At 43.0% G+C, this 14838-nt stretch overlaps 1 protein-coding gene and 1 pseudogene across 1 annotated transcript in view; both read left to right on the forward strand.

The window, feature by feature from the left end:
- Positions 1–14838, forward strand: part of LOC114242749 (uncharacterized) — a 99095-nt gene that overhangs the window by 55447 nt on the left and 28810 nt on the right. The window lies entirely within an intron of this gene.
- LOC149499611 (uncharacterized) lies at positions 1403–2880 on the forward strand (annotated as a pseudogene).

Here is a 14838-nt window from a genome sequence, read left to right on the forward strand (position 1 = left end):
CTTGGAGGAAGCGATAGGTGTGATCCATTAAGGCTGGCCCACATCCATCGCCTCCTCCCCTACTCCATTGCCCCCGCTATCGGGCGCGAACGCCTCAGCGGGGGACAAAGTGCCGGCCGGTGCTCCCCCGGCCAACCGCTTCTTTTGACGCCGCTTAGCTTGGCGGCGCCGATTTCTTTCCGTGTTCTTGCTAGCCGGAGGGCAGGCCTTGCCCCCGGCCCGGTGGTCAGCCTTGCGCCCGGCCGCCGCACATAATAAGCAATGCGGCGCAGCCGAGCACACGGCCGCCTTGTGTCCCGGCTGACCACAGCGAAAGCACAATCCGCTGCGGTCAACCGCACTCACGCATTTAGCGAGGCAGTGCCCAGTGCTGAAGCATCTGAGGCACCGCCAGGCGCGTGGTTCGAGAAGGCGCACGCGGGCCGCTATCCAGCCCACGCGCAACCTGCCCGGTTCCCCCGACGGTCTCCCGGGCGGAGGAGCAGCCAAGGAGGTGGCCGCCTCTACCGGGCAACGCACCCAAACAGAGCCAGCCCCGGTATAACCGAGGCGCAGCTCGCCTACAGTTATATTCTCCAGGGCGCAGTTGCCCCGGGCGGCAATAGCCGCCGCCACCTCATCCTTAGTGGTGCAGTCGTCCAGGCCGGTCACTCTCAATTCAGCCATTTTGACCGGCCTGTGCACTCGAACCTCCTCCTCAGGCAGAACCGTACGGAGCTTCGCCGCCAGACGCTCCGCGATGCCGGAACTATCGGCACCGGGACACTCTAGTAGCTTGGCCCCATTGGCCGTCAGCCTACAGCGGAGGCCCTCCCCCGCCCCGATCTCGTCCAGATCAATAGCCGCGCGCGCCCGGGAGACTACATCTCCGTATGACATGCCCTTGGCCTCGGCGGCCGGCAGCAGCGTTAAGACCACTGCCGCCGACCGCGGCGCGCGCGACGACTTCTTCTTTGTCTTCTTTTTCTTGGCGGCCACAGGCGCTCGACCCTGTTGGGGAGCAGCCTGAGACGCCGCGGTGGCCGGTGCTCCGTCCACTTGTGGAGCTGTCGGTACGGCCCTCTTGGCACCCCGCCGGGCCACCACATTCCACCCCTCGTCCATGTTAGACGGGGGCGGAGGCAGCGGACGGGGTTGAGGCGCCTGCGATGTGCACTTCGCATTAGCGCCGCCCCCCCGCTTGGCTCTGTCTCGCCCCGGGCCCGCCCTAGTGGCTGGAGCCTGTACGGGGGTGGAGCGGGTCACCGCAGCACCCAACACCGCGGCAGGTGCAGGCGCAGGCCGCTCAGCGTCACCAGAGACAACACGCTTCGCCTCGAGAGCCGCCAGCCCGCCACCCAGCCTTTCCATTACAGCCTGGACGGTGCGGTCGATAATCTCGTCCAGGCTGTAGCAATTCGGTTCCGGCAGGCCCAAGATCCTTGGCCCCGCGGATCCCTGCTGCCGCTCGACGGCCGTCGCCTCCCTAGACCGCGGCGACGGGAGACGCGAACGCCGCTGTACCTCGCGCGATGGTGGCAGCACGGGCCACGGGCCGCCAGCCGCCGCTGAGGGACAGGGACCCCGAGGGACCCCGGAGACCAGCGGCGACACCGCCGGCACAGATGCCGGAGGAGTCCGCGACCCAGCGGCACGCGGCAACGCGGGCGACGACCTCGTCGCGGCTACCCGCTTGGTAGCAGCAACCTTGCCATCGGGCCGCTGCCGCGCCTGTAGCTGTGCTCGGAGCCTCGAATTCTCCGCCATCAGCTGCACCACCTGGTCATTGGCGGAAGCAACCGAAGGCAGAACCTTCGAGACTCGCGAGACGACTTCCCGCAGCCTGCGGCCAGCAGCTTTGGTTTTGGCACTGGTCGCCGCATACGACTTGACGGTCTTCATGGCCCTGCCTATGACCAAGGCAGGATCCCGAAGACCGCCCTCCTCCTCTTCTGTCGTCCGCCCGTCCAGCGAGGCGACAGACATCGACGCCGATGACGGCGCCGGTGACGGTGCGCCCTTCCCCCGAGCGGGTCTCCCTTTAGGGGGCGGCATCTCCTCCGCGGCAGAGGCCGAATCGGAGACTACCACCACTTTCTCCGGTGGGGCATCCGTGTCAGAGGACGACGTTTGCCCCTCCCCTTCGCGGGAAGAAAGTCCCCTCGACTTTCTCTTCCGCCTAACTTTCCCTTTCGGGCCAGCCGCCTCACAGTCGCTGACGAGCGCAGAGCGCGTCGAGCCAGCGCTGGCACACCTCGGTTCGACGGGTTTTCCGCTGCCCGTCGCACAGCCCCCTTCATCGTGGCATGCTTTGCCCCCCCCAGAATACGTGGGGCAGCATGCTCCCACCGAAGTGGAAGCACGGAGGGATTCTCCACCTAGAGTGGTACCCTCCTGGGGTAATGTTTTTTGTAAGTTTGCCATCATTCATTTCGTTCCTTTGTTATTTAGCCAGGGGTCGGTCCCCTGGGACGGCCCTCACGACTGGACACCCTCCAGCCACTCATCCCATCACCGGGCACGTCACAGGCTTAGGATTAGGGCATTTTTTATAGAGGTTTGCATCCTCGCGGCCCCTACTAGGCAGCGGCCCCCGCCCCCCACCAAGTGGGGATTACGGTATGGGACAACCCTTGGGACTAGACTCCCTCCAGCCATTCATCCCATCGTCAGGTGTCAAAAACTTGGGATTGGGGCATTTTTTTATAGAGGTTCGCATCCTCACGGCTCCTGCTAGGCAGCAGCCCCCGTCCCCTACTCGGTAGGGATTGCGGTGTGCTTCTTCGAAGCCACGCCGGTAAACCGGTACCCCCCTTTGGGGGGCCTTCCCCTGTAGCCGCCAAGAGGCAGCCGGGGACATGGCAACCAGCGACCGGAAGGGAGTGCCCTCCGGTTCACTTCTCATCCACGTGGGGTCTACCATTACTGACAGACCCACACGTCTGACCACGGTGTGGCCACGCCGGCGTACCGGTACCCTCCTCTGGAGGGCCTTCCCCTTTAGCAGCCAAAGAGCTGCCGGGGACATGGCCTAGCATCCAAGAGGGCTCCAGAAGGGAGCCCTCTCCCGCTTCACGCACCCTTTGTCCAGCAAAGGTGGGAAACGGGAACACGGTGTGCAGTCTTCTTTGTTCACGGCACCCCTGTGCAGACAACGCTGCTCCACGGTATCGGGGTGCACGCTTAAGCCCCACCGCCGCGACAAGGCGAGACCACGTTCGGTGGGGTATCATGAACCTTAGCATTTGTTTGTACTATAATACGGCACTACTGAGCTTATAGTATAGTATCTGATGATGATGGTGGATAACAAGGCTCTGTATCGATCACTATTAAAATAATTCTTTAAGTCGTTTGCAAATGTTGGTTCTTTTTCGTTCGTTTCAATGTCTTTACACACGTTCGAATTTTAGAGGTCACTCTCGTAAATTTTGAAAGTTGACACGACTTGTGGAGAATTCGCGTCGGTCGCAATATTATTGACTAGCTTTTGCCCGCGACCTCCGTCTGCGTGGAATATTTACTTTGGCGTAACGCTAAATTTTACCCCCACTTCGTTTACATAGAAAGTGAAGATATTTTTGAATTATAGAATGTTAAGGAGCTATTTAAACCCCTATTTTGAAACATTCTTTATTGGTGCTCCACTTGTATTAGTCTTACCGTGATGTTATATAGCCTATAGCCTTCCTCAATAAATGAGCTATCTAATACTGAAAGAATTTTTCAAATCGGACAAGTAGTTCCTGAAATTAGCGCGTTCAAACAAACAAACTCTTCAGCTTTACAATATTATTAGTATAGATTATCGGAACCTTCACGGTGCGTTCTCTCGAACAACGGCCGACAGGGAATACCGCAAATAAACAATTGAAATACGTCGTTTAATTACAATTCATGATTAGAAACATACGCTTTTAGCCTCTCTCTTAGTTCCATTGGAAACAAAATAATAAATGCGACAAAAATATTTTTAGTAAGTTGTTTTGTTGCGGGCTGTATTGGCCGGTTGCTGATGATAAAGAAAACTTGTGCTTTGTGCTACAATACGGTTTATTTGTATGTTTATACACTTGATATTTTATTAATATGATAAACAGTCCGCTCGAAAAGTAAAAAAGGAAGAGACTGACATGAACAATGTTGCCAGTCATTTAATTTTATTTTCCATACTAAAATATTGGAGCTGCCAACATAAGTTTTTCTTAATTCTTAATTATACACGAGGACGGATGTGCGTTAAATATACAAAAGTGCCGAGAAATTTACAGATTAGGCTTATAAAAGTTAAATCGCTGCCTCTTAAGAAAGCAAAAAAGTCGGATTCGATATTTCGTTTTTGAACCAAATTTTATATCGCGAATGTATCTCCCCTACCTACCACCTTTACAACGGCAATTACACCAATTAGTCATCCACAAGTCATTGTCGATTGATTAGCAGTTTCTCTGATGCCTCCTTCCGCTTTCCTAGACCGGTTTTAATTGCAGTAAAACATAGTTTTCCTACGTCTGGTTGTGTGTCGGAACTTTTCTTCTGAACGCATCAATAGAATTACTTGGCGCAAACTGACATGGGTGAAAGTGACACGGAAAAGGTTTCCTTCGAAAACTTTTTTGTATAATATCTGTGGAGTTCGATATATATTTGATTATTTATAGTACCATTTTAATACGATCATATAATAATACTAGGTGACCCGGCAAACGTTGTTTCCCCGTATAATTTATTTCTAGGAAAGATAAATAATCTAAATACCGACTGCAGCGCCATCGGCCGGGCTGATTTGTGAATCTAAAGCATCCAGGGCGCCACCCAAACGCATACAAAAAAAATTGTTCTAATCGGTCCAGCCGTTTAGGAGGAGTTCTGTGACAAACACACGCACTGAAGAAATATATAAAGATTTATAAGGCCCGGTGACATCATCGAATGTTACAAGAATCAACGGCACACCTGTTGTTATGTGGCTAGCGTAAAAACCACAACTTAAATACCGCCGATCTTAATACACAGTGACGAATCTCGCAAATATATAACATTAATTTGTCCCTACCCTTCATGCGTGCAGGTATGAATTCTGTGTGACGAAAACATGTAACGAAAATGAAAACAACCTTTCACAAAATTAAATGAGAACATTATGAATTTAGTTCGAAGTCAATTGAATAGGCATAATTGAGGATATACTCAAAAACCACTGGGCAGAAGTTATGAAAATTTTATTGGGCACGAGAAGCAAATCAAATTAGTCAATACATTCGTATTGCTTTTCCCCCTACCTAGGCTACCTATTGCAGGCTATTGGTAGCGGCTATTCAAACAATGCCCAGATTAAGTGAGCTAACGGGGCTCAACCTGGAAGAAGTTACTAACTTCTACTACTAGCCCTAGCAAGAGCACTGCTTCGCTGAGCCTACCGCCGGATCGGAATCCCAGCCCACTGAGAAGATCAGGCGACAAACTCAGTAGGTTAAACAAATTAACAACATCTTTCTTTTCCGTTGAGGTCAATTTAAAATACGCATGATTGTGGTTCCACTCCATTTTATATATGGTACAACAATGACACTTCCTAAGCACCTTCCGCGTGTATCCGACCTTCTGATACATAGCAGCCGTTCACTCGATTACATTAAGACGTGTTGAATCTATTAGTGGGAATGTCGACTGATTTTTTTTTTTCACAAATAATTTACTGTTTTCAAAACACATTTGAAATGCGATAGACAAACTTTTCTTGGTTTTATGTTATATATAATATAGTTTTTGTTTTGTGATTTTAAATAACTGAATTTTATGTCCGTTCATTTTGAAGAGTGGCTCAAAGATTACAGGATAATTACATTTTATTGCTTCGACCGGTGGTGCTTCACAAGGGATCTTTTTAGGAAGCTTAGTGTCGCGCAGCAATCTATGGAGAGGGCTATGCTTGGTATTTCTCTACGAGATCGAATCAGAAATGAGGAGATCCGTAGAAGAACCAAAGCTACTGACATAGCCTGTAGGATTAGTTAGCTGAAATGGCAGTGGGCAGGTCATATAGCGCGAAAATCGGACAGTCGATGGCGCAGAAAGATCCTCGAGTGGAGACCACGTACTGGCAAACGCAGTGTGGGACGGCCACCTATCAGATGGACCGACGACCTGGTGAAAATTGCTGGGTCACGTTGGATGCAAGTGGCCACGGACCGGCCGCACTGGACATCAGTTGGAGAGGCCTATGTTCAGCAGTGGACAGTAAACAGGCTCATGGTGATGATGATAATGCTTCTACCGGGGAACGAGGTCACGGCTCACCTGGTGTTAAATGGCTACCGGAGCTCATAGACATCGACAATTCAGACATGAGTTCTAGATCTTAGTTGTATAGTACAACTATTGCCGCACCCTTCAAACCGGAACTCACTACTGCTTCTCAGCGAAAATAGACGAGGTATCACCAGTGTAAAAGTTTTACACATCCCTCCAAATTCTTTGTTACTACATTAGAGATTAGAATCTTCAGTGATAATGAACAAAAAAAAACAAAAAAACATGTAATTGAAATGACATTTAGCTTCACAATATTAACATCTGACCAAATCCGAATGATTCTAGAACGGCTAGCCAGAATTTAAATATAAGAAGCTTTAAGAACCTAACCTATATTCGTTGTTCACGAGAGACCTTGACTTTTCGTTTGCAATGCAAGAACTTTCGTTCTGTCAAGCGCTAAGAATAAAAAATAAAAAACTTATTTGCATACATTGCTACACGTTTTATTTCACTCGTCTGTTGAGTGCCTCGTATAATTGTGCGGTTGGCGTTTCTTTTAATGTTTTCTATGTTGAGAATATGTATGATTCTTTAATGCATTGATCTTTTTTATAACTACAGACAATAGCGTTTAAAATGTTTAGTTCAACGGATTTAAGCCAACCATTAGCTCTTAAAACGAAATTAGTTAGAAATATATATTTTTTACTGGTGGTAGGACCTCTTGTGAGTGAAGAAGTAATACGTTTCGGTTTGAAGGGTGGGGCAGCCGTTCTAACTATACTGAGACCTTAGAACTTATATCTCAAGATGAGTGGCGAATTTACGTTGTAGATGTCTATGGGCTCCAGTAACCACTTAACATCAGGTGGGCTGTGAGATCGTCCACCCATCTAAGCAATAAAAAAAAAGTTAGAAATAGCTTCAATTTTCTCACTGAACTTATATTTCCCATTTAATATACCTAATGATAACACCTATAAAAGGAAAAGGTAATCGAATCGATATTACTGATGTAGCTTTGATCGTTCGTGACCCGAAAATCTATACCGAAACGTTCAAAACTATGAAACGTACATCTATACTAATATTATAAAGAGAAAAGATTTGTTTGTTTGTTTGTTTCGAATAGGCTCCGAAACTACTGGACCGATTTGAAAAATTCTTTTTCCATTAGAAGCCGACATTGTCCCTGATGAACATAGGATACTTTTTAAAAAAAAAAATTAATTTTATTTTTTTGGTTTCATGTGTGTTTTAATGTTTCCGAAGCGAAGCGAGGGCGGGTCGCTAGTAATAAATATGTGATTAAGCCGAAAACAGTTTAATCTGAAATATGCGGTACTTAGTATTTAGATACCTACTTCGAATTTCGTACCGTTTTTTATTACTACCAAAGACTACGCTGGTTGCGTGTCCTCCGCTTTAAAGTTTGTGTAGGAAGTATCCAAATTTTTATTTTTTATTGTTTAGATGGGTGGACGAGCTCACAGCCCACCTGGCGTTAAGTGATTACTGGAGCCCATAGACATCTACAACGTAAATTCTCCACCCACCTTGAAATAAGTTATAAGGTCTCAAGTATAGTTACAACGGCTGCCCCACCCTTCAAGCCGAAACGCATTACTGCTTCACGGCAGAAATAGGCAGGGCGGTGGTACCCACCCGCAAAAAATATCACTTCAAAGCTTACTAAAATTAATAACAGGTCAATCGAATTCAATGATTGAAAAAACTTCATAAGTGTCCCAATCATGAACTAAGCATAGCGTTTTATTTATAATAACATTAGAAGATTCTAGAAAACATACATTAAATACATAAATATACTGCCACTGATAATATTTAGTAGCGTTTTTTTTTTCTTTTAAAGATTCCGATTTAGTGATGAAAACTGAATTTAAATATCTCCAGGATACACAACGCATGAATAATAAATTTTGAGTCCAAAGTATCAATCGAGTAAAAACTATTATCTAATCTTAGAAAAATATTTGTATTTTTGTCAATACGTAATAACTGGACGTCTGTTTAGATCCTGGGGACGAAAAACGGGATTTTTTTAGAGCTCCATTTAATAGAGAGATAAATTTCGCCATCATTTTTTTTTATTGCTTTGATGGATGGACCAGCTCACAGTCCACCTGGTGTTGCGCCACCCACCTCGAGATATAAGTTCTAAGGTCTCAAGTATAGTTACAACGGCTACCCCACCCTTCGAACCGAAACGCATTGCTGCTTCACGGCGGAAATAGGCGGGGTGGTGGTACCTACCCGTGCGGACTCCCAAGAGGTCCTACCACCGGTGTATCATTGAACGACCCTTGTCGAAATTTTTAATGACGTAGAGCACGAATGACAAAATAATGTCATTTCGCTTAGTGAGGAGTGCATCTCTGCTTAAACAGGACGTTAGACCTGAACGGTCGTGACATTGACAAAAACACTTAAGGATTTATTTCTACAAAACAATTCCTCGATGCAACATTGAATAAATTTCTCCGTCAATAACATTGTATGTGTATCGTAAACACTTAGCTATGAAGAAAGCTTGGAATTTCAAGAGAACAGGTAAAAACCTCAAACCGCGTTGTGAAAGCTTAAAGCTCAAAGGGCGTGCCGAAAGTAAATAACTTATTTCGAAACTTTGGTTAGTTATTGCGTTTTCGCCTAAGAGATAAAAATCTCTCTTGCTGTAACATCGAACAAGTAATGAGTCATAATTTTATAATGTACTTTTAATTTTATAATATCATTTTGCAAAGCTTTTTGTTTGAAATGGCTCTACGGATACTTTGTGGCAATAGTTACGCACTGATAAATCCTTTACTTCTGACAAAATTAAGGCGAACACGAAAATGATAATACATCAAAAGAATTCAAAATAACATGACCATAACATAAGTTTGAATATATTGTACATATTATAATTTAAAATGATTTACACCTGTCGATACATTCACGTAAGACCTACGAAATATGGATGAGGTATCGACTCGCAAACGACATCAAGTCACGTTCTATTGATACGCGTTATAAATGTTCTTAAACGCATATACATATATGTAGATATACATTGGTTTTAGCTAACGCACCAAAATAACACGTAGTAAAGACAAATATTATTGAAAATAAAACAGCGCACGAATGATTGAGTAATCCAGAATTAAATTCGATTATCAGAAATTTAGTGTATTTATGGAGAAAACCTGTAATAAGCTCACAGATTCACGTAGAAAGGTCAGCCCTATTTCTACGCCAAGACGTTAGTGCGTTTCGATTTGTTGAATAGCAGAATCTACTATTATAACAGTTCATTTTGCTTCTACCTCATTTATATATGGAACCTTGAACTCATTACATATCTTTACATAAAAATCGACAACTACACAAACTGAGAGAAGGAACTGAAAAAAAAACTGTAATAAAAAAAACACAACCCTATTATTTCAAGAGAGGGCCATAAAATTATAATGCCATACAAATCTTTTTAATACGAAATTTTAAAAGCTTTTATTTGAGTTTATATTTTCTTTTATGCCGCATCCATTACATTCCTGCATCTCGGTGAGTACAACGGACCTGTAGGCGCATTGTGGGCGGTTCCAAGGCAACCGGAGTATTTTACATAACTCACATAAAATTCAAGGTTATAACGAAATATTCCATTAATAACTAATTTATTGAAAAATATTTATATTATGTCAGCGTGAAGCCTTTATCGAATTGCATAATAAACTTTAAGTTTGATTTAAAACTTTTTTTATTTTTTTTATTGCTTAGATGGGTGGACGAGCTCACAGCCCACCTCGTGTTAAGTGGCTACTGGAGCCCATAGACATCTACAACGTAAATGCGCCACCCACCTTGAGATATAAGTTCTAAGGTCTCAAGTATAGTTACAACGGCTGCCCCACCCTTCAAACCGAAACGCATTACTGCTTCACGGTAGACATAGGGCAGGGTGGTGGTACCCACCCGCGCGGACTCATAAGAGGACTTTCTAACTTCTAACTCGCTACGCTCGTGAATCAATAATAGAATCCTTCGCTTGCTCGGGACTCAAAATCAGCACTCGAAACAAAAAACAACTTTGTTCTCTTGTTGCACCAATAACTATTGCTGTTCTATTATACGAATGCAATATTTATCAATGAATATAACTTTGCTTTGCAAGAGCAGTGCTTCGCAGAACCTTCATTCAAAAGTGTCAGATAGCCGTTGTATTGCACAATGCAAAGGGAACTTTAGCCTCGTGTACCAAGATGGACAACAGCAATCTTTGTGCGTTTACCGGCTCCAATTCAATGAGAACTATTCATCCATTTTTGAAATGCAACGGAAATATTTACCAAAGACACAAATTCACACAACGTTCACCGCGAGATTATACAAGGATGCATATAGCTGTATAGATTAGCTGTAATCGATTATAGTTATCTCATGAATCGAATTTGCGCTTTAATCGATCGATCATTCGATTCAGTATTTTTTTTTGCTAACACTAGCCCTAGCAAGAGCAATGCCTCGCAGAATCTTCATTTAGAAGTATGAGATAGCCGTTGTATTGCACAATGCAAAGGGAACTTTGGCCTCATGTACCAAGATGGATGACAGCAATCTTTGTTCGTTTACTGGCTCCAATTCAATGAGAGCTATTCATCCATTTTTTAAATGCAACGGAAATATTTACCAAAGACACAAATTCACACACCGTTCACCGTGAGATTATACAAGGATGCATATAGCTGTATAGATTAGCTGTAATCGATTATAGTTATCTCATGAATCGAATTTGCGCTTTAATCGATCGATCATTCGATTCAGTACGTGATTTTTTCCGATAGCCACTCAAAAGCCGACACGGATCTTGTACGAAGTACATTAATCGATTGCTTACGCAATACATTAACGCGGTCTGTACACTTAATATAAACATTGGCACACTCACAAGTTCATTTCAAAATCAAGAAGACATCCGTGATGTTATAGCGGCACGACAGGTTTATCAGGAAAGTCTTGATTGCACTATTTCAAATACTATTTAGCCACATCTCCAATTATCCTTAAATGGCCCACGCAACCAAATTAGATACACAATAACTAATTTATCTTACAGTAAGAAGTTTCGTATCTTTTCTGAATATTTTTATCAATTGCACTGATTTAATTTTAAAGCATGAAATGAGGGTTTGTGTGTTGTGGTGGATGTGTGGAATAACGAAAATGCATAGAATACGGAATGAATATGTTAGAGGAAGTCTGAAAGTGGCACCTGTGACAGAGAAGCTGAGAAGTGCGCGTTTGGGATGGTATAGACATGTGATGAGACGAAATGAAAATGAGGATGATAAGAGAGTGTTCACTCTGAATATGGAAGAATATAGAGGAAGAGGTAGACCTAAGAAGAAATGGATGGATTACGTGAAAGACGATATGCGTAAGAGGGGAGTGAGCGAAGAAATGGTATATGATAGAGGAGTATGGAAGTAGAAAACATGTTGCGCCGAACCCAGGTGAATGGGAGAAGGGCAGGATGATGAATGATTATAGATTATTAATTACCTAACTTATATTTATGAATCATCTAACTCTTGACAGTGTTCGTGATTGTTATTTACAATTATGATCTCAACCAACGTATGCGTTTCGTTAAATGAATAATTCAAATACAATAACTGCATTCTATTCAAATTTCAAATCACAAACAAATAGTGGATTGAATGAAAACTTTAGTACGAGGCTGCGTTAAATAATGATAAAATATCTATGATCGATCTAGAAATACTCGATTGGAAACAATAGTAGTGGTGTCCTTCCCACGCTTTCATGTTACACCGAACCAAGAGCACAAGCATCAAACGTGACAAACGTATTTAAGTAGGCTACATGGATTGTTGCCTGCTAATTAACTCACTTAAAAGAATGGCAGGATTTTAAACTGTTTTTATTACGGCAATACTGACCAGCACACATTAAATTTTGTACATATTTTTAAAAGTTCTAACTGAAAGTAAAAATATTTTAGTCAAATATAAACATTTGTACCTGTTGAGAAATAAAAGAGGTTTTTTCCTACATACAACCGTAAGCTGTTGATTTATTTTATACATAGTAATAAAATAAATCAACAAAACTTAATAAAAACCATTTTAATTTTGTTTCAAAAGAAAGTTAATTCCATATCAGACACAATCGAAAATGATATCCGACTTTGAACCTTAAGGTCTTGAAGCCTTAGATAATTTTCTATGTAACGCAATGGAAGTACACTTTAACAAATAAAGTACTATATTAATTACAAATAAACATTAAGTAATATTGTATTACAACACGAATTCTTTTGAAATACACCAGTGTTGCATTTCAAGTCCTCGTCTACGGTAATTTGTGTAATAAAACACGGAACGTTCTTAGTCACAGTGCTCCAATGGCGCGTGAATAATGTTAACGCATTATTAAAACAATCACACTTCGAAAAATATTTCAAATCATAAGCTCTTTCGCATAACATCATTAGCACCGTTGCTATTTGAAATTCGAAGAAACGGGAATGATACTCGGAAAAGTACACTAAAAAGAGACAAACTATCATGCCACAATGAATGAGACAGAAAACTTCTGAAGGCTGTCCACGGCGTGTTTATGTTTCTTTATTGCCTTAGTTTGGCGCATGAGGTCATGCTCTACGTGTTATTAACTGGTTTTCGTTTTTTTAATTGCCTTTGAAAAGCATACAGACCTTTTGATGGTCGGTGGTTACTACCGCCCATAGACGTCGGCTGGGGTCCTAGACAAACAATTGCCTACAACCGTGTGCTTAGTGAGAGTTTTTAACGTTCTCGAAAGCGTAACGCCCCTAGCGGCAAACGTAGGCCAATGTTCCAACTCCATACAAATTTGAGTTAACTTTTACGCTATCGTCACGTTAAAAAAGTCCCGCTAAGCACACTGAAGACTGTCCTCAGACCTACTTTGGAGATTCATATTTCATAGCGCTAGGAATAGAAACCCTAGCTCGCCGCGTCTGCTCCGATGGTGGGCAGGGTGATTCTAAAAGGAAGTCGAGGAATTACAAACAACTACCCAGAGCACATAAAGAGAACCGAAGTCCCTACGTAAATTCAGAGGCTCCAAACGATTCACCAGAACGATTACTTCAAGGGAAGTAGGTTAGAACGGGTATATATTATTATTATTAGTACTTTATTTCAGTTTCTTTTTTTTTAAAACCATAACATTTGTTAGTAAGAATTACTTATAATCTATGTTAGTAACTTAAAAAATCTAACACATAACTATCATTATATAAATTTTATATCATTACATTTATTTATTTATTTTCTCCTTCCAAGTGCCTGCTGCAAAGGCTATTAATTAGCAGTCCCTCGATTTTGCTCGATATGATTTTCAAAAGACTGTTGCCACTGTCACGGACTCGACGCAATAACGATGCGCTTCTCTTCCGCATTATTGCAAAGAAGCCATCGGTGTGAGATGTCGCAAACATTGTGGATGCGCTACAAAAGCGCGGCAGTGACAACATCATCCTAAACGCATTATTATATTGAACACGTAGGGCATTGTAAGCCCTCCGCGTGTATGTGGTCCACAGACTACTGGCGTAAAAATTCCGGCAATAAGCTTCTATAGATCTAGGTTGCGAGCCGAAGCGAAATGACTATGCAATAAAAAGATTCAAAAAAAAACATTACAAGCAAATCCTTGTTAACCGTACAACAACTGACATTGCATCTCGTTACCTCGTTACCCCGTTTCAGAACAGTCAAACGACTTCGCCGGTTAGGAGCTTAAAAATTCTTATAGAGTGCTAGGGTTACCAAATTTTTTCAGCCTATAAGGAGCAAATGTTTAAATAGACAAAAAAATACGGGAATTTAGTTTTTTACCCGGGACAAATAAAAGTTATATAGTGAAATTCTTTCTTTTTTTTTATATTTCTCCGAGGAACAATTCAGTTTTATTAACATATTTTTATCGGTTTTAACATATTTATAAAAATCAATACAATTATAATCGTACGGTTCGAATATGGAACGGCGAGTCAGTACCGCCGCCGGGACATTTTAAGCTAAGCCTAAAATACGGGACGTCTCGGTAAATACGGGACGTCTGGCAACCCTATACAGTACATTAACACGGTAAGACGAACATTAAAGCCATCAAGTCACGAATCGTGATCCAGCTAGGCGACCTTGCGAGAACACGTCTTGGGATCCAAGTAAATATTTACATTTTTCAACGGCATGATTATTGCGGTACATTTTATTTATTCTGGAAATTTCCGTAGGCTGTGAGTAGTAAGTAGCCTTGAGTTCGCATTATTTTAAACGAGCAAGCGAATAAAACGTGCAGAAAAATTATGAATGTTAGCAAATTGAAATATCTAGGAATAGCAAAATTAAAACTTTTTTTTTGCAAAAAAAATCACCAAATTATCTGTTCTGTCAAATTAATAACATTGGTCGGTAGGCAGCGTAGGTAGCCTTGGCATTGCTGAAGTCCATGGGTGACGGTAACCATCAGCATTAGGTGGGCCGTATGCTCGTCTGCCTACAAGGAAAAAAAACATTCGGCCTC

Source organism: Bombyx mandarina, chromosome A1, assembly GCF_030267445.1.
Source record: "Bombyx mandarina strain Sakado chromosome A1, ASM3026744v2".
Lineage (NCBI taxonomy): Eukaryota > Metazoa > Arthropoda > Insecta > Lepidoptera > Bombycidae > Bombyx > Bombyx mandarina.